We start from the raw sequence: 21,334 nt of genomic DNA, 5'->3' as shown, positions 1-21,334 counted from the left end.
GAGAGTGGGGTGGTGTGTATGAGAGTGCGGTGGTGTGTATGAGAGTGCGGTGGTGTGTATGAGAGTGGGGTGGTGTGTATGAGAGTGCGGTGGTGTGTATGAGAGTGGGGTGGTGTGTATGAGAGTGCGGTGGTGTGTATGAGTGTGCGGTGGTGTGTATGAGAGTGCGGTGGTGTGTATGAGTGTGCGGTGGTGTGTATGAGAGTGGGGTGGTGTGTATGAGAGTGCGGTGGTGTGTATGAGAGTGGGGTGGTGTGTATGAGAGTGCGGTGGTGTGTATGAGAGTGGGGTGGTGTGTATGAGAGTGCGGTGGTGTGTATGAGAGTGCGGTGGTGTGTATGAGTGTGCGGTGGTGTGTATGAGAGTGGGGTGGTGTGTATGAGAGTGCGGTGGTGTGTATGAGAGTGGGGTGGTGTGTATGAGAGTGCGGTGGTGTGTATGAGAGTGGGGTGGTGTGTATGAGAGTGGGGTGGTGTGTATGAGAGTGGGGTGGTGTGTATGAGAGTGGGGTGGTGTGTATGAGAGTGGGGTGGTGTGTATGAGAGTGCGGTGGTGTGTATGAGAGTGGGGTGGTGTGTATGAGTGTGCGGTGGTGTGTATGAGTGTGCGGTGGTGTGTATGAGAGTGGGGTGGTGTGTATGAGAGTGGGGTGGTGTGTATGAGAGTGGGGTGGTGTGTATGAGAGTGCGGTGGTGTGTATGAGAGTGCGGTGGTGTGTATGAGAGTGGGGTGGTGTGTATGAGTGTGCGGTGGTGTGTATGAGAGTGCGGTGGTGTGTATGAGAGTGGGGTGGTGTGTATGAGAGTGCGGTGGTGTGTATGAGAGTGCGGTGGTGTGTATGAGAGTGGGGTGGTGTGTATGAGAGTGCGGTGGTGTGTATGAGAGTGCGGTGGTGTGTATGAGAGTGGGGTGGTGTGTATGAGAGTGCGGTGGTGTGTATGAGAGTGGGGTGGTGTGTATGAGTGTGCGGTGGTGTGTATGAGAGTGGGGTGGTGTGTATGAGTGTGCGGTGGTGTGTATGAGAGTGCGGTGGTGTGTATGAGAGTGCGGTGGTGTGTATGAGAGTGGGGTGGTGTGTATGAGAGTGGGGTGGTGTGTATGAGAGTGCGGTGGTGTGTATGAGAGTGCGGTGGTGTGTATGAGAGTGGGGTGGTGTGTATGAGAGTGGGGTGGTGTGTATGAGAGTGGGGTGGTGTGTATGAGAGTGGGGTGGTGTGTATGAGAGTGCGGTGGTGTGTATGAGAGTGCGGTGGTGTGTATGAGAGTGCGGTGGTGTGTATGAGAGTGCGGTGGTGTGTATGAGAGTGCGGTGGTGTGTATGAGAGTGGGGTGGTGTGTATGAGTGTGCGGTGGTGTGTATGAGTGTGCGGTGGTGTGTATGAGAGTGCGGTGGTGTGTATGAGAGTGCGGTGGTGTGTATGAGAGTGGGGTGGTGTGTATGAGAGTGGGGTGGTGTGTATGAGAGTGGGGTGGTGTGTATGAGAGTGCGGTGGTGTGTATGAGAGTGCGGTGGTGTGTATGAGAGTGCGGTGGTGTGTATGAGAGTGGGGTGGTGTGTATGAGAGTGCGGTGGTGTGTATGAGAGTGGGGTGGTGTGTATGAGTGTGTGGTGGTGTGTATGAGTGTGCGGTGGTGTGTATGAGAGTGCGGTGGTGTGTATGAGAGTGCGGTGGTGTGTATGAGAGTGGGGTGGTGTGTATGAGAGTGGGGTGGTGTGTATGAGAGTGCGGTGGTGTGTATGAGAGTGCGGTGGTGTGTATGAGAGTGGGGTGGTGTGTATGAGAGTGGGGTGGTGTGTATGAGAGAGTGGGGTGGTGTGTATGAGAGTGGGGTGGTGTGTATGAGAGTGGGGTGGTGTGTATGAGAGTGGGGTGGTGTGTATGAGAGTGCGGTGGTGTGTATGAGAGTGGGGTGGTGTGTATGAGTGTGTGGTGGTGTGTATGAGAGTGGGGTGGTGTGTATGAGTGTGCGGTGGTGTGTATGAGAGTGCGGTGGTGTGTATGAGAGTGCGGTGGTGTGTATGAGAGTGGGGTGGCGTGTATGAGTGTGCGGTGGTGTGTATGAGAGTGCGGTGGTGTGTATGAGAGTGGGGTGGTGTGTATGAGAGTGGGGTGGTGTGTATGAGAGTGGGGTGGTGTGTATGAGAGTGGGGTGGTGTGTATGAGAGTGGGGTGGTGTGTATGAGAGTGGGGTGGTGTGTATGAGTGTGTGGTGGTGTGTATGAGAGTGGGGTGGTGTGTATGAGAGTGGGGTGGTGTGTATGAGAGTGGGGTGGTGTGTATGAGAGTGCGGTGGTGTGTATGAGAGTGGGGTGGTGTGTATGAGTGTGTGGTGGTGTGTATGAGAGTGGGGTGGTGTGTATGAGTGTGCGGTGGTGTGTATGAGAGTGCGGTGGTGTGTATGAGAGTGCGGTGGCGTGTATGAGAGTGGGGTGGCGTGTATGAGAGTGGGGTGGCGTGTATGAGAGTGCGGTGGTGTGTATGAGAGTGCGGTGGTGTGTATGAGAGTGGGGTGGTGTGTATGAGAGTGGGGTGGTGTGTATGAGAGTGGGGTGGTGTGTATGAGAGTGGGGTGGTGTGTATGAGTGTGTGGTGGTGTGTATGAGAGTGGGGTGGTGTGTATGAGTGTGTGGTGGTGTGTATGAGTGTGTGGTGGTGTACAATGTTGTGAATCAGCGTGTGTGTTGGTGTTTTTGTGTAATCTCTGGCAGCAGGATGAGCGCTCAGCTGTAAATTATTTATTCGGTGACTCCGGAGCGTTCCTTCCGGCTCCTCCATCTTTAATATTTCCTTTTGAAGATCATTAATTAGCTCTGCTGGCTCGACTCTTTTTTCCTCTTTCCCCATCTCTCTCTCTCTTTCTCATCCATCCATCTCACTCTCCAATTTCTCCCATATCTTCACTTTATCTGACTCCCCCCTCCCCCCATTCTGATCTTCATTTGTTAATTAGCACTCAGAATGAGGTCGCTCTGTTTCTGTAGCTAAACGGCTTTCGACAGAATTAGAGAGAAATGGATGACGGTGAGAGAAAAGAAGCCACTGAGGGATTTAACGCCGTGTTATGAACAGTGTGTGTGTGTGTGTGTGTGTGTGTGTGTGTGTGAGAGCTCTAATTAAATTGAGTGATGAGACCGTACTGAGACTGTAATTAAATCCGATGAGCTATCGCTCGCTGGTGACTGACGGACAGTCGAGTGGAATTACTTGCTCACATGTCTGAGTGAAGAGCCGTCTCAGCTCAATCAGACGGAGCAACTGACACTCCATGTGCTGATCTTCACACCTCTGCTGTACTACAGCCTCGTCTCCTGACAGGAGGAACATCTCACAGCTCTTCATCTTCACACTGCTCTTCATCACACCACTCTTCTTCATCACACCGCACTTCTTCTTCATCAGCTCTTCATCACACCGCTCTTCTTCTTCATCACACTGCTCTTCTTCTTCATCAGCTCTTCATCACACCGCTCTTCTTCATCAGCTCTTCATCACACCGCTCTTCTTCATCAGCTCATCACACCGCTCTTCTTCATCAGCTCTTCATCACACCGCTCTTCATCAGCTCTTCATCACACCGCTCTTCTTCATCAGCTCTTCATCACACCGCTCTTCTTCATCAGCTCTTCATCACACCGCTCTTCATCAGCTCTTCATCACACCGCTCTTCATCACACCACTCTTCTTTATCAGCTCTTCATCACACCCCTCTTCATCAGCTCTTCATCACACCGCTCTTCTTCATCAGCTCTTCATCACACCGCTCTTCTTCATCAGCTCTTCATCACACCGCTCTTCTTCATCAGCTCTTCATCACACCGCTCTTCTTCATCAGCTCTTCATCACACCGCTCTTCTTCATCAGCTCTTCATCACACCGCTCTTCTTCATCAGCTCTTCATCACACCGCTCTTCTTCATCAGCTCTTCATCACACCGCTCTTCTTCATCAGCTCTTCATCACACCGCTCTTCTTCATCAGCTCTTCATCACACCGCTCTTCTTCACACCGCTCTTCTTCATCAGCTCATCACACCGCTCTTCTTCTTCATCAGCTCTTCATCACACCACTCTTCTTCATCAGCTCTTCATCACACCGCTCTTCTTCATCATCAGCTCTTCATCACCCTGCTCTTCTCATCACGCTGCTGTTTCTCATCACAATGCTTCTGTATCACTCTACAGCTCCTCCTCCTCCTCCTATGGAAATTGAAGTTCACATGGACAGCTGATGATGCCATAACCAGAGTTACAGCAGCTGACCAATCAGCAGCTTTGACTCAGACCGCAGTATTCCAGTCCAAACACATGCTCGGTATAATCACTTTAAAGAATCTCCCAGTCCACCTTTTTTCCCCTCTCCATTTTCACTCATTATTCTTTTTCTGTCCTTTCTGTAAAATTATTTTGCACTTCTTTCATTTTTTTAAAAAATTTTCTTCTTTCTTGTTCTCTCTCGTTTCCCATCTTGCTGTTCTTGTCACTATTTTCACTCTTTCTTTTGTTTCTTTACTTTCTTTTTCATTATTTCTTCATTCATTCATCATTTCTTTTCTCCTTGTTTTTTCCTTTTGTTTTTGACACTTTGACTATGTTTACCCTTCATTTTTCTTATTTTACTCCTTTCTTTGCTCCATTCTTCTTTTCTTTCTTTCTGTATTAATTCTTTCTATCTTTCAGTTTTTACTTCCTTTAACTTCAGTCATGAAGACACTGAAACGCAGCGTAACGACACATTTTTCGTTCATGTTTGTTGTAACGAATCCGTTATCCCAGGCCGCGGCTCTGTAACAGGAAGTGTTGAGGTTCAGACTGATGATAAACTCCTGCATTATTCCCATTTTTCTTACCGCACTTCCAGATAAATACCCAGATGATATTTTTTCCACTTCCTGTGTGAACAGATCAACACATCTGAGCCTCTCAGCTCCTGCTGAAACGGCAGCATGAGGAGGAGATAAAAAGGAAAATCTCCATCCTGCTCCATAAATATTCCACTGTCGTCTCACGCTGATGTGAAACGGAGCCAAAAGGAAAATCCTTACAGCGAGCACCACCACGTTCTCCTTCTACAACAACATCCACCCACTAGGGTGGAGTTAGAGCAAGAGGTGGGGTTACAGGGATGGGTGGAGTTATAGTACTGGGTGAGTTTGAGTGATGGGTGGAGTTGTAGCAATGGGTGGGTTTGAGTAATGGGTGGAGTTATAGTATTGGGTGGGTTTGAGTGATGGGTGGAGTTATAGTATTGGATGGGTTTGAGTGGTGGGTGGAGTTATAGTAATGGGTGGATTTGAGTGATGGGTGGAGTTATAGTATTGGATGGGTTTGAGTGGTGGGTGGAGTTATAGTATTGGATGGGTTTGAGTGGTGGGTGGAGTTATAGTAATGGGTGGATTTGAGTGATGGGTGGAATTATAGTATTGGATGGGTTTGAGTGGTGGGTGGAGTTATAGTAATGGGTGGATTTGAGTGATGGGTGGAGTTATAGTATTGAGTGGGTTTGAGCGATGGGTGGGTTTGAGTGATGGGTGGAGTTATAGTACTGGATGGGTTTGAGTGGTGGGTGGAGTTATAGTAATGGGTGGGTTTGAGTGATGGGTGGAGTTGTAGCAATGGGTGAATGTGAGTGATGGGTGGAGTTATAGTATTGGGTGGGTTTGAGTGGTGGGTGGAGTTATAGTAATGGGTGGATTTGAGTGATGGGTGGAGTTATAGTATTGGATGGGTTTGAGTGATGGGTGGAGTTATAGTATTGGATGGGTTTGAGTGGTGGGTGGAGTTATAGTAATGGGTGGATTTGAGTGATGGGTGGAATTATAGTATTGGATGGGTTTGAGTGATGGGTGGAGTTATAGTATTGGATGGGTTTGAGTGGTGGGTGGAGTTATAGTAATGGGTGGATTTGAGTGATGGGTGGAATTATAGTATTGGATGGGTTTGAGTGGTGGGTGGAGTTATAGTAATGGGTGGATTTGAGTGGTGGGTGGAGTTATAGTATTGAGTGGGTTTGAGCGATGGGTGGGTTTGAGTGATGGGTGGAGTTATAGTATTGGATGGGTTTGAGTGGTGGGTGGAGTTATAGTAATGGGTGGATTTGAGTGATAGGTGGAGTTATAGTATTGGATGGGTTTGAGTGATGGGTGGAGTTATAGTATTGGATGGGTTTGAGTGGTGGGTGGAGTTATAGTAATGGGTGGATTTGAGTGATGGGTGGAATTATAGTATTGGATGGGTTTGAGTGGTGGGTGGAGTTATAGTAATGGGTGGATTTGAGTGATGGGTGGAGTTATAGTATTGGGTGGGTTTTAGCGATGGGTGGGTTTGAGCAATGGGTGGGTTTGAGTGATGGGTGGAGTTATAGTACTGGATGGGTTTGAGTGGTGGGTGGAGTTATAGTAATGGGTGGGTTTGAGTGATGGGTGGAGTTGTAGCAATGGGTGAATTTGAGTGATGGGTGGAGTTATAGTATTGGGTGGGTTTGAGCAATGGGTGGGTTTGAGTGATGGGTGGAGTTATAGTATTGGATGGGTTTGAGTGGTGGGTGGAGTTATAGTAATGGGTGGGTTTGAGTGATGGGTGGAGTTATAGTATTGGATGGGTTTGAGTGGTGGGTGGAGTTATAGTAATGGGTGGGTTTGAGTGATGGGTGGAGTTATAGTAATGGGTGGGCTTGAGTGATGGGTGGAGTTATAGTAATGGGTGGGTTTGAGTGATGGGTGGAGTTATAGTAATGGGTGGGTTTGAGTGATGGGTGGAGTTATAGTAATGGGTGGGTTTGAGTGATGGGTGGAGTTATAGTAATGGGTGGGCTTGAGTGATGGGTAGAGTTATAGTATTGGGTGGGTTTGAGTGATGGGTGGAGTTATAGTATTGGATGGGTTTGAGTGATGGGTGGAGTTATAGTAATGGGTGGGCTTGAGTGATGGGTAGAGTTATAGTATTGGGTGGGTTTGAGTGATGGGTGGAGTTATAGTATTGGGTGGGTTTGGGTGATTTTTTTTTCTTTTTTTTTTTAATCACCTTCATTGGTCTACATCATATACTTGACAACAATCACCTAAACTGATACGAAAATCACCTATGGTAACTCCAGAACACTTTTGGATTGTCTTTGAAAGTCACAAGGAAAGAAAAAATAAAAAGAAGCAGGCCAAAAGGAAAGGTACAAACGGGACATAAAGTCCCATGCAAGGCACCCTCCAGATAAAACCTAAAAATAATCCTTAAAAAAAAAAAGAAAAAAAACTTCTAAACATTCAATAAGCTACTGTTGCCAATGGCAACCACAATTGCGGGCCAAGCCCCAAGTACAAACATTATTGGCATCAAAAACATTAATCAGTTCGTCTTTATAGACTTTAATGATAGCAGTCTTAAAGGTCTTTATACTTAGAAAATCAGTTGGTTGAATTGATTTACAAATTAAATTCCATAATTTAATACTACTATTAAAGAAAGAGGCCTGAAAAGTAACTGATTTGCATAAGGGCGTTTCTATTAGAATAAAATACTTAAAGTATTTTACATCACTAGATGGATTTGATCGTCGAGTACGACCATGACTTACGCTCTTAATAAAACTAGTATCAATATCTACATGGCCATGTAATGCCTTATAAAGAAAAACTAAATCTTTGACCTCGCGGTCATAGGTAAGTGGTAGCAAATCCAATTTGATCAGTCTTTCTTTATATGAAAGTTTGCCTTGTTTGAGTTGTAATATCCAGCGTGTAGCTCTTCTCTGCACTCTTTCAACTTTTTGCTTTAAGGTTGAGTGACTAGGGGACCACACTTCGGTTGCATAGCTCATTTGAGACTTCACAAGTGCCAGGTACAAAGTTCTTCTAACGTTGACGTCAGTTAATATCGGACACGTACGACGTACAAGACCAAGCAGCTTATTCGCTTTAGCAGTAACCATAAGAACTTGATTTTCCCAAGTCAAATTACTTGTTACCATGACACCAAGATCTTTCTCCTTATTAACGCATTCTAAGTCCACATTGCCTAGATGGTAGTTATAGCCCACTGGATTTTTCTTGCGTGTTACGGTTAAGGCCTTGCATTTTGATGTGTTGAAGTTGATATTGTTGTGGAATCTCCAAGAGTCAAGGTTTGTTCATGCTGTCTGCAGTTGTTCCGCGTCTAAATATGTTGAAATACTTCTATACAGTTTGGTGTCGTCAGCATAAAGGGCTGTGAGAATTCCATCAGGTAACGCACTTGGCAGATCATTGATGAATATGACAAAAAGTATTGGGCCAAGCAGACTTCCTTGAGGCACCCCAGAAGATACGGGGCCCAGCTAGAGGCGACTCCATCTATAACCACTCTCTGCTGTCTGTCAAATAAGTAATTCTTCAGCCAATCATGTAGACGTCCGACCACTCCATATCTCTTAAGTTTGTCAAGGAGGATAGCGTGGTCCACAGAGTCAAATGCCTTGGCAAAGTCCAGATACAAGATGTCTGTTTGAACGTTATTGTCAAGGTTTTTACCAATGAAATGTAGGACTGTTAGTAACTGTGATACGCATGAGCGGTTTCGCATGAATCCATGCTGTAAAGGAGTGATGAGGTTTTTTACATGTTCGAAGAGTCTTTTTCCAACACATCGGTCGAGCACTTCACTTATAAGGCATAGTAGGGAGATCGGTCTATAACTGGAAGCTGGCTCCATATTTTTACTTTTATGAACTGGTGTTATGTTGGCTTTTTTCCATTCCTTAGGCAAACAAGCTGTTCTGAGTGAGGTGGTAAAGATCATGCACAGGCTTGGAGCGATCTTATTAGCGTATTCTTTTAGAACTCTGGCTCGGATCCCATCGGGACGACAGGCTTTCGTGATGTCAAGATCTTTTAAACATTCTGCAACTTCATTAACTGATAAAGTTAATTCAGACAATAGCGGGACAGCAGACGATTGATCAGGAATATTTAAGGGACGAGTGTTTATGTTTGTAGTCGACGCTGGTCTGAAGACAGAGGAAAAATACAAGTTGAATAATTCTGCCTTTTCTGCCGAGCTGGTTACGGTAGTGCCATTGTAAGTAATAACACTTATAGTTATAGTAATGGGTGGGTTTGAGTGATGGGTGGAGTTATATTAATGGGTGGGTTTGAGTGATGGGTGGAGTTATAGTAATGGGTGGGTTTGAGTGAAGGGTGGAGTTATAGTATTGGGTGGGTTTGAGTGATGGGTGGAGTTATAGTATTGGGTGGGTTTGAGTGATGGGTGGAGTTATATTAATGGGTGGGTTTGAGTGATGGGTGGAGTTATAGTAATGGGTGGGTTTGAGTGATGGGTGGAGTTATATTAATGGGTGGGTTTGAGTGATGGGTGGAGTTATAGTAATGGGTGGGTTTGAGTGAAGGGTGGAGTTATAGTATTGGGTGGGTTTGAGTGATGGGTGGAGTTATAGTATTGGGTGGGTTTGAGTGATGGGTGGAGTTATAGTAATGGGTGGGTTTGAGTGATGGGTGGAGTTATAGTAATGGGTGGGTTTGAGTGATGGGTGGAGTTATAGTAATGGGTGGGTTTGAGTGATGGGTGGAGTTATAGTAATGGGTGGGTTTGAGTGATGGGTGGAGTTATAGTAATGGGTGGGTTTGAGTGATGGGTGGAGTTATAGTAATGGGTGGGTTTGAGTGAAGGGTGGAGTTATAGTAATGGGTGGGTTTGAGTGATGGGTGGAGTTATAGTAATGGGTGGGTTTGAGTGATGGGTGGAGTTATAGTAATGGGTGGGTTTGAGTGATGGGTGGAGTTATAGTAATGGGTGGGTTTGAGTGATGGGTGGAGTTATAGTAATGGGTGGGTTTGAGTGATGGGTGGAGTTATAGTAATGGGTGGGTTTGAGTGATGGGTGGAGTTATAGTAATGGGTGGGTTTGAGTGAAGGGTGGAGTTATAGTAATGGGTGGGTTTGAGTGATGGGTGGAGTTATAGTAATGGGTGGGTTTGAGTGATGGGTGGAGTTATAGTAATGGGTGGGTTTGAGTGATGGGTGGAGTTATAGTAATGGGTGGGTTTGAGTGATGGGTGGAGTTATAGTAATGGGTGGGTTTGAGTGATGGGTGGAGTTATAGTAATGGGTGGGTTTGAGTGATGGGTGGAGTTATAGTAATGGGTGGGTTTGAGTGATGGGTGGAGTTATAGTAATGGGTGGGTTTGAGTGAAGGGTGGAGTTATAGTAATGGGTGGGTTTGAGTGATGGGTGGAGTTATAGTAATGGGTGGGTTTGAGTGATGGGTGGAGTTATAGTAATGGGTGGGTTTGAGTGATGGGTGGAGTTATAGTAATGGGTGGGTTTGAGTGATGGGTGGAGTTATAGTAATGGGTGGGTTTGAGTGATGGGTGGAGTTATAGTAATGGGTGGGTTTGAGTGATGGGTGGAGTTATAGTAATGGGTGGGTTTGAGTGATGGGTGGAGTTATAGTAATGGGTGGGTTTGAGTGATGGGTGGAGTTATAGTAATGGGTGGGTTTGAGTGATGGGTGGAGTTATAGTAATGGGTGGGTTTGAGTGATGGGTGGAGTTATAGTATTGGGTGGGTTTGAGTGATGGGTGGAGTTAGAGAGGTGGTGTTTCAGTAATGGGTGGGGTTACAGTGAGGGGTAGGGTTATGGTGAGAAATGCAGTACATGGTTAAAATAAGGGTGGGCTTAAAGAAGTGGGTGGGACATACTGTGTGTTGAATCTGTTCCACTTGCAGTATGTAAAACGATTTAAATAATTTAACACCAACACTGTACGGCAAATCATTTTGTCGAGCATTTATATTTTACTACTGTTTAATTACTGCAAATTTATTATTATTATTATTATTATTATTGTTTCCTCCTTGTGGTAAACCAAAGTGAAACTGCGCCACAGCAGCTCTCAGTAAAAGGCTGAACGTTGGAGAACTTTCAGTGAATTGGTTTTTAGTTCAGTGAGCCGTCTGATGGCTAATTATAATCTTAAATAACAGTGAATTCATCGTGGCATTTTGTGAGCGAGTCACAGGGACAGCGTCTTCATCCCAGAATTTGCTTTAAATGTCTCTCAGTCGGGTGGAAGAGAATGATTTAAAAGAGTCATCATGAAGGGTTCAGATTAAAGGAGGCAGGTTTATAGATTTGGCTTAAAAAGTCAGTTTTAAAGATGTACACTCACTGAACACTTTAGGGGTGCACACGTTCCAAATCATCATTCACGCAGTTATCATCAGCTCATCATGTAATAACAGTGCAGTGTGTCTGGCCTGATGAAGCTCCATTTCTGCTGAGGAACCCAGATGGAAGGGTCAGAATTGGGCACCAACAGCATGAATCCATGAACCCACCCAGCCTTGTGTCAACAGTCCAGGCTGGTGAGGGTGGTGGAATGGTGCTGGGAATGTTTTCTTGACACACTTTGGGCTGTTAATACCAAACAATCACATTTACCCACTATTTACCATCTTCTAATGGCTTCTCCAGCACGATACTGCACCATGACACAAAGCAAAAGTCGTCTCAAACTGGTTTCATGAACATGACACTGAGTTCAGTGGCCTTCAGTCAGCGGATCTGAATCCAGGAGAACATCTTTGGGACGTGGGAGAACAGGAGATTCACAGCATCAACATGTTCCTGAAAATCTGCAGGAAGTGTGTGAGGTGATCGTGTGACCATGGAGCAGAATCTCAAAAGAATGTTTCCACCATCGTGTCGAATCTATGCCATGAAAAATGGAGGCAGATCTCAGAGTAAAGGAAGAAGTGCCCCGCCCAGTGTGAGCATAGTGTTCCTAATAAAGTGCTCAGTGAGTGTACCGTTTTAAAGAGTCAGGTTTGGTTTTATGAGTCAGTTTACAAGAGTCTGTTTTTAGAGAGTCAGTGAATAAGAGCCAAAGTTGAAGTTTTGGTTTAAAATAATTGAAACCGAGACAGTTTTTAAAAGATTTTGTTGACAATAGTCAGTTTAAAAGTCTAAATGATAAAAGAGTCAGTTTTAAAGATTCAATTCAAAAGATTCAGAATAAGAGTCAATTTAAAAGTCTAAATGATCCAAACAGCTGATCCAAAAGATTCAGTCTAAATGGTTCTGAAAGAATATTTACTTGTTATGTATTGCATTTATTTATTATTAAGCAGTAAAACTCTACAGAGACCTCAGTGTCATTTTCAGGAGCCTCACATACTGACAACAAAGTCATTAAAAAACTAATAAAGAAATCGAAGCAACAGCAGAACATTAGACAAGAAAAGGATTATGAATAATTTAAGATTCAATCTGAACGAGTCCATTTGAAAGCGTCAGTTTTAATGACTCAGTTTGAAAGACAGATGATGTGACACTTTTTTCAAAAAAAGAAAAATATAATTCTATAATGAAATTAAAGTGCTAGATGAGGGTTTGATATTTTAACAGAAACAGAAGATCAAGAACCTTAAAGCAGGAAGAGAATCCTGGAATGTGTGATGATAAACTGCAGTAAAGGGGAAAATGGATTCCAAGATGGCCGCTTTCATGAACATTACATTACAAGAGTTTAGCAGATGTTCTTATCCAGAGCAGGCTTGTAGTACTCGAGTCCGACTCGTACCCTAATTTTAAGGACTTGTGACTCGACTTGTGCACTGATGACTCATACTTGGACCCGGGCTCGTGCATTAACTGCATTCGGACTCGTAAATTGAAGACGAGGACTTGGATTTTTTCTTTATTTTTTGTAACATGCCATAATAATTTGGCATAAGATATTTATATCTACATTAATTTTTGTACTAATTTCATGAAAGAGTGTCACACCTGCATGCCTTGGAGTGCACATCAGATAGACTCTCGAGTGCGTGCCACAAATGACTCGCACCTGCACAGGATTAAGGCGCAATCAGCGTGCCGATATAAAAACTGTGAAAACACATTTACTTTGCGAAGTATGGAGTTGCATTGCTGACACGTTACCGAGCCTTGTTTCCTTGTTTGGTTTCCTGATCCCTGATATCCTGTTTCTCGTCTTTGATCCTGCCGAGTCTACGATAGCCTGTTTGTGTCTCGCTTGACCTATCGCCTGTTTCACTGTTTTACGATTTTGCCTGCCGTTCTGGATTGTTTGTGTCTTCACTTGTATTTATAAACACACCTTCTGCACTTCCATCCGTCTCCCAACCGTCTCTGACAGAATACTTCACACTCCCTGACAAAGAGAAGCACATTCACCTGTTCATACGTCATGTTCAGGAACAAACTAATGCTAATGGCACTGAAACGGACACCATCAAATGGTGTGGGTGGAGTCTTGTTCTCGCACTCGACTCAGATCAATAGTGGACTCGACTCGGACTCGACTCGAAATTTTTTTAATGACTTGGACTTGAACACTGGGGACTTGAGACTGGACTCGGACTCGAGGTTTAGTGACTCGACTACAGCACTGATCCAGAGCGCTGTACACCACACCCAGAGCAGCCTGGGGAGCAGTTGGGGGTTAGGTGCCTTGCTCAAGGGCACTTCATCCATTCCTGCAGGTCCAGGGAATCAAACTGGCGACAATTTGGTCCCAAAGCTGTTTCTCTAACCATTAGGCCATGGGTTCCCCATGTCTGTGTGACGTCACTGAAGAATCTGATTTCGTGTCTCAACCTAAACCTGCATTATTATGATTAAATGTGGTATCATTGGAACATTGTAGATATTTTATTTTCCACTGAAAAGTCAGTTTTACTCTCATACTTACAAATGCACTTCTATAACTCTATCTCAGTCTCTTGACTCTTCTCTTCGTTTCATGCTCCTCGAGTGTGACAGATGAGAGTCAATTACTTCCTGCCCCACGTTACCCATGGCAACAGACTGAAACCAGAATGCAAAATATAGATTTTATTCTTCAGGGGTGAAAAATACAAAAATCAATAACTACGATTTGTTTTGGTGCCTGATGGCTTGAAGCAAAAAAAAAGAAAAAAGGTTTCCATATCTGCATTTTTACTGTTTACTGCTGCAGAGCTCCAGGAAATCAAAAGCTTCAACCCGAAAAATCATCTCTATGTTTCCATGAGAAATATTCGAGTAGTGATTTGAGCTCTGTGGTTACGGCCGCATTAGGAGTCTGATGTTTCCTCCTCGAGGGTCCCATAACAGAGTCGCACACAGATCAATACCCTGCACAAACAACGCACTTCAGGAACAAGTACCAAGAAAAGTATCAGAATTTCAAGTCAATCAATCAGTGCAGCGGTGAGGGACTGAACTGCAGTGCCTGTCTTTATCAAAGTGGAGGTTTCCGTTCAGATCTTTTATGAAGATTATGAAAATGTTTTTAGACTTGTGTGCAAGTAACAGCTTGCCAATAATAAACACTTTTTTTTTCAAACACAAGATTGCTCACAAGTGCACTTGGTACCAGAGCGCCTTGGGCCAGAGGTCAATGATCAAGTGTGTGATTGTATCTTCAGATCTTCAGAATAGAGGCCATATGTTCTAGACAGTTAGATGAAGTGATCACCATTTGGTGGACTGTTGAATGGATTAGATGCACAGGATACTGGGCTAAAGTTAGCCAGAAGAACCTTTCATGTTGCTTGAGAGCATCTGGCAGAACTTTCATTGAAAACCTAATTGAGCGCCTACCTCTGAAAGGACTTCTTCCATGTACCAAGTGAGGAGAGAGACATGGAGTCTGAATGGACAATATCAATCAAGTCCTCAATCAGAGGCAACTACAAGAAGCTGTGGACAGAAAGCTGTCGGTGCCAGTCATGGCTGTAACCCAGCGTGAACATCAGCCGGATTGACAAATGGACCAGATCAACAGCAGCACTGTTACAGCTGCTGCACTGGTCTGTGGTGATGAAGAAGGAACTCAATAAAGAGCAGAAATTCAGTTAAAAAAAAAAAAGAGTAGGTTCTCTGTTTACCAGTCAGTCTACATCCGTGTCCTCACTTATGGTCATGAGATGGAGATAATGTCCATAAGAATAAGGTCACAAGTACAGGGAATGGAAATGATGTTCCTCTGCAGGGTCGCTGGTCTCACAGTGTGAGGAGCTCGACAATCCTGGACAGAGTAGAGCCGCTGCTCCTCCCAATCAAGAAGATCCAGGTGATGTGGTTTGGGCACCTAACAAGAACGCCCCCTAGTCAAGCTGCATCACTAGGCGGCGATCCCAGGGCAGAACCAGAATCCACCAGAGAGATTATATTTCATTGTTGGCTTGGGAACATCTGGAGATCCTCCAGGAAGAGCTGGAATCGGTCACCGAGTCTGGACTGGCCTTCTCAGCCTGCTGCTACAGCAACTCAGAGGCTGAAACTTTGAATTTCCAGATCAGCAGGCAAATGTTTTGGCCTTTTCTGTATTCACATCAGGCTGAGAGACAAGAGAGAATATTTACTGTGGACAAAGTGTGTTTGACATCCTGTCTCTCTCTCGCTTCATTTCTCTGTTTCTGTCTCTCTCTGCCTGTCTCTTTCTCCCCATCTCTTTTTTTCACTGTCTGTCTCTCTCTCCTAGAACTTCTCTGTCTCTCTGTCCTCCTTGTCTCTCTCTTTCTTTCTTACATTTCCCCCTCCCTCTCTCTGCCTTGGGAAAGAAGAAAGAATCTGAAGCTCATCTCCACATCAAAGCCACCTGAGACTTGCCTCGTCACAGAGAGAGTGTGTAAATATTGTGTAGCTTAAACTAATCTCTCAGTAGGAGAATGAAAGACATATAGAGGTCAGCCATACTTCACTTGTCCAGCAGGATTCTCTTTTCTCCTCCTGAATGTTTCTGTTAACTGAAGATGATGAAGCTCTCAGCTTCATGTTGGGATTCATCACTCGCTCTTCGCCGTCAGTCAGAAAGTTGTCTTCCAGTTTGACAGTTTCACTCAGTCCATCAATCAGACAGAACTTCAAGTGTTCACTGGAACAATTCACCCAAAAATAAAATGTACGCAACGCTCCCCGTTACGCCAAACCTTACGTCCATCAGCCACGACAGGTTTGGTTTGCTGAGATGTTTACATCTTTACTCAGGGATGTTTAATGATTCTAGCTTTCTAAACAGGATTTACTTGTAACCTTTTGCAAAACGTTCAAAGCCCAGGACTTTCCAAGAGCTGCAATTCTCATCTCATCTCATTATCTGTAGCCGCTTTATCCTGTTCTACAGGGTCGCAGGCGAGCTGGAGCCTATCCCAGCTGACTACGGGCGAAAGGCGGGGTACACCCTGGACAAGTCGCCAGGTCATCACAGGGCCGACACAGAGCTGCAATTATTATTATTATTATTATTATTACTGAAAAACACCTTGATGGCACATACACAAGACTGCTAATGCAGGTCCTAAACCTATCCTGGAAAGACCACCCAATCAAAACTGTGATCTGTGGTGAACTCCTATCCATCTCCAGAACAGTGGCACAAAGGAGAGCTAGGTTCATCGGCCGTCGTTTCCGAGCAAAAGATCAAATAATCGCTGATGTCATTCTATGGAGATTACCGTGTCCAATAAGGGGAAAGAGACCTTTAATGTTCCCTGATACTCTATCCAGAGACTTAGTCTTTGAGGAGTTAGCTTGGGCAATGTCTGATAGGCCCCTATGGTGGAGCATTGTGTTGTCTATCTCGACGGCAGTCGAATGATGATGATGATGATGATGATGATAATCATCATCATCATCATCATGTTTTTTATTGGGTTCCTCAAGGGTTCAATAATTATTAGTTTCCTAAAAGGGTTCTATTTGGAACATTGTGGTATTGGGTTTTAGGTAGAACCTTTAACGTTTACTCTTAGAGGGACAAACCAAAGAACTTTAGGGCTTAGATTTTTCATTTGAGAGTTTATAGACATACATTCCTTCCTCTCATTGCTTATTCCTGATCAGGAACAGTCCAAGTGGAATTCCTTTGGAAAGCTACAACTTTTAACCATCTAGAGGAACTCGAATATAAATAAATAAATAAATAAATAAAGTACTACAACTGTGGCATTGCTTGTCACAGAGGTGGAACCTTCAAGTGTCCTTGATATTTTACTATACCTCAGCATAGTGTGTGTTTATAGCATTTTAAAGCACAGCATTGTTCTAATGTCTAATGATGCATCTTTAGTAACCTTTGAGGGTTCCAATGTCCCTGACGGTTTAGTACATTTTTTGGTGTAATGTTTACCAAATGGATAATCGATCAAATCACAATCCTGATTCACAGTCTCAACCCCATACCATCCCTATGGACACCACTGAGTAATGAGCATGATTTAAGGAGCCGAAATCACTGCTTTCTCACTTCTCCAGCTATAACATTGCAATTCCCCTGAGGCCTCATTAGATCTATGCAGGGTGTCGGTCTCATCCCAAGTCCCAGAGTGACGGGCTCCCTCCCAAACCTGACAGAATCCATCAACAACAATGACGACAAACACAACGCAATGCATCCAAAAGTCTGAATCATCGTCTTGACTCATCGCTCATCAGTCAATTCTCCACATTTTCACTTTATTTTGTCTGAAAAGGGGTCACGTTTTCAATGATGACAACCTATGGGAAAGCAAAACAAAAGCAAATGCTAAATAACAAAGATTTCAATTCATCAAAGCGACTGCACTGATGAGGTTTAATAGCATCACTGACCTTTCTTAAGTTCCACTGTTTGAAATTCCCTAAAGGTCATGACGGTGTTAATGAAGAACAAATAGATTCGTTCTTATGTAATTAGGCCTAATGACTTCATTTTAGACAAGTGTGTGTGTGTGGGCATGCATCATAAATGTGAGGTTGTATGGCAGTTATTCATGGCACTGCAAATCATCAGTTTGGGACGAGTCCGTCTCCATCGGCAGGCTTTTTGGAACCGGTCCCATTTGTCGGGTTTTGTAGTATCCTTATTGGGGATCAATTTGAAAGACAATCATATGTTTTTCCTGGAGAAGGACATTTACTAAACATAGTGAAGAGAATATTTGCTCTGAAGGTTTCATATTCCTAAACACCATGTTGTGATAACACCATAAAGACTGATAAGACATAACAACAACTATCAGGAGATGCTTGTAAATTAGTGATGCATCAATACTGATTGTAGTATCGGGTTTCAGTGAGGTACCGTGTTAATATCCTCGTACTCATAAAAATGTTACGATGTTAAAAGTTGTTAAAACACATTTTCACAACACAAAAGCTCCACCCATTCTTCCATCCACCGTTTATCCAGATCCAGGTTGTGGTGACAGCAGTCTAAGCAGAGATGCCCAGACCTTCCTCTCCCTGGCCACCTTCTCCAGCTCTTCCAGGGGGATACTAAGGCATTCCCAAGACAGCTGAGGAATATAATCTCTGTAATGTGTCCTGGGTCTGCCCTGGGGTCTTCTCCTGGTTGGACATGCCCAAAGCACCTCAACTGGGAGGCATCCTATCCAAATGCCCAAACCACCTCAACTACCTCCTTTTGGTGCAAAGGGGCAGTGGCTCTACTTTGAGCCCCTCCTGAATGTCCAAGCTCCTCACCGTCTCTAAGGGGCAAGCCCAGACACCCTGTGGAGGAAGCTCATTTCTGCAATATTGTTCCTTCAGTCACTACCCACAGTTTGTGCCCATAGGTGAGGGCAGCAATGTAGACTGACCAATAAATCAAAGGCTTTGCCTTTTGGCTCAGCTCTCTCGTCACCACGACAGACCAGTACAGCATCCACATCACTGCAGATGCTGCACTGATCCACCTGTCAAGCTCTCACTCCATTCTTCCCCCTCTCATGAATAAGATCCCGAGATACTTGAACTCCTCCACTTGAGGTAACAACTCCTCCACAACCCAGCAGGCAATCCATCTTTTTTCTGGAGAAGAACCATGGCCTCAGATGTGCTGTGCTGATTCATATCCCACTCAACTGCAAACCACCCCGAAGCAAGCTGGAGGTCACAGCTCGATGAAGCTGACAGGACCACATCATCCACAAAAAGCAAAGATAGGATCCTGAGCGCACTAAACTGGTCACCCTCCACCCATTGGCTGCACCTAGAAATTCTATCACCATGTTGAACAGAATCTGTGACAAACGACAGCCCTGGTGGAGTTCAACACCCACCGGAAATGAGTCTGACTCATTGCTGGCAATGTGAACCAAGCCCTCACGGCCCATTTCTCAACAACAGACGCTACGTATCAGGCAAAATCAAGTTTGATCAAGTAGTAAAAATTATGGAAAGGAAAATTTGTTTACTGCAGACTGCGTGAGCGCCACTTTATTGTTTTGACATCAGGTATGTTTATGTCAGGGATTTTGAGCTAGGTGGATGTTCCGTCTTGGAATTCTGAATTGAACGACCATTCCATTGCACTTTTCCATGTCAGAGGTCAAAACCAAGTAGACTTTGAAGAAGTGTGCTGGAGCACTGAGCCACCATTGTGTCCTTTCCCCCTCGCTCACAAGCGTCTATACTTTGATTGCATATCAATTCTCAAACTCACTATAACTCGCTCTCATTTTTATCGACCATGTGCTCTGATAGCACTCTGCACACTCAGGGTGGCCATCCTCACACTCTTTATTAAACACACTGCTCAAAATCCATAACATCTTAAACATAAAACACAGCACACGGAGCTCATTGCGAACAGCACACAACAACAAAACAAAAACAGCTAAATAAAATGATGTTTCTCCACACAGCTGAGCAGCTCGTTGGAGACGAGGTGATGTTTCAGAGTGTCGGCGATAACACTGAAGGTTCTGAGGTCCACCATGCACTCAGGGGTCTGAAGGAGACACAAAGCTCTCAGATCATCAGATGATGAAACTAATTGTTATTGAGTCTCAGTGGAGCTCATTAACATCGCTAAACGATACTGTAACACACCTCTCACTGGAGTTTACACTGCTGCTCCCACAATGCCGTGTGATATTGCACACAGAGGTGCTGCTTTATTTACAGTTTTGATGAGATGTTCACAAACACCAACATTCACCCTCAAAACACCACTAAACTCCAACAAAACAGCAATGAACAGCAACAAAAGATCAACCTTCACTTACACCGTGACACATTTAAAACACCATTATATCAACAAAGCACCAGTGTTCTCCATTAAACACCAATCAAAGCTTTTAACACAAACAACAACGCTCGCCAACAAAAATATTCATAAAAACTCAAGTGGTCTTTAACAAAACACCAATTACATCATTGAAAAACAGCATTATGTGTCACCAAAACACCAGAAAACTCCAATAATATCCAACAAACTACCAACATTTTCCATCAGAAATCAGTAAACATCAACATCCTCATCCTGTCTAACACCACTCGCTTCTGAAACACAATTTCATTCTCCATTAAACACTCCATTAAACACCTCCTGACAGATCATCCATTATAAACGTTTCCTGGTTCGAGTTTATCTCTCGTTTTGATGCTTGAGAACTCCAGCATATGAGACGTTTAGGAAATTAGCGTCAGATCGGATATGAATAAGAACAAGGGCACCAGGTTCCGATGGAAAGCCGATATGAGAATGTCTAATTAATGATCAGTGCTCAGGAGATTCACCGACGCAGCTGAATAAATATTTAAATTCATTCCAGAGGAAGAGGAAGTGTACAGATCAAACACTAAACCAATATTTCCCCACAGTAACGGAGTGCTGCAGTGAGAGATTTAACTCCAGCCCTGATGTTCCTCAGCAACTCACCACTGGATCAACATTTATACCACATCTGTACGACCTTCAACCAACATTTACCAACTGCCTCAATAACCTTCGCTCATGAGGCGAGTCACTGTGAAGAACATCACACCAAGGAGGGGGAGGAGAGGGAGAGGGGGAGAGGGAGAGAGAGAGGGGGAGACAGTGTGTGAGAGAGAGACTGAGAGACAGTGAGACACTGAGTGTCCAGCACACGCTGTGAGTCCACACTCTAAACGAACCCCAGATAGCAAGCCGCGGTTCAGCTCTGGCCCACAGGATCTAAATCTCCAACCCGTTGTCACTGACACACCTGTAATAACACATTAAATAAAGTGTGCTACAAGTGAAGGACAGCGTGTGCTGCTCGACTTTATTTAACCTCATCCCACACCAGACACTTGACCTCTGACCTTCACTGTAAAGCACTCGTAGATATCAGAAGACGTGAGCGCTCTTTACGGTCCTCCAGTAGCAGATAAAGCCGTGTCTCAGCACCACCTGTCGTTACCAGCCAGTCATCATTAACTCTGAAACCGAGAACATCACGAAGAAGCCAAGCCATGGGGTCAGAGCTGACCGAGAGCACACAGATGAAACGAGAGAAGAGAAACGGGGGAAAGCAGCACGACTAAAGCACACAGAACACAACACTTCAGTCATATAAAGAGAATTAAAATAATACAAACAGCACAGTGT

The 21,334-nt window shown here is 44.4% G+C and overlaps 2 protein-coding genes across 2 annotated transcripts in view; both read right to left on the bottom strand.

Annotated features, from left to right (window-relative positions):
• The window catches only part of efna2a (ephrin-A2a), a 179,415-nt gene that overhangs the window by 46,479 nt on the left and 111,602 nt on the right, over positions 1–21,334 (bottom strand). The window lies entirely within an intron of this gene.
• Positions 1–21,334, bottom strand: part of rps8a (ribosomal protein S8a) — a 403,017-nt gene that overhangs the window by 282,292 nt on the left and 99,391 nt on the right. The gene's annotated exons all lie outside the window — the stretch shown is intronic.

The sequence above is a fragment of the Neoarius graeffei genome, chromosome 17, assembly GCF_027579695.1.
Source record: "Neoarius graeffei isolate fNeoGra1 chromosome 17, fNeoGra1.pri, whole genome shotgun sequence".
Taxonomy (NCBI): Eukaryota; Metazoa; Chordata; class Actinopteri; order Siluriformes; family Ariidae; genus Neoarius; species Neoarius graeffei.
The sequence above is the reverse complement of the archived record's forward strand: the minus strand, read 5'-3'. Positions and strand labels throughout refer to the sequence as shown.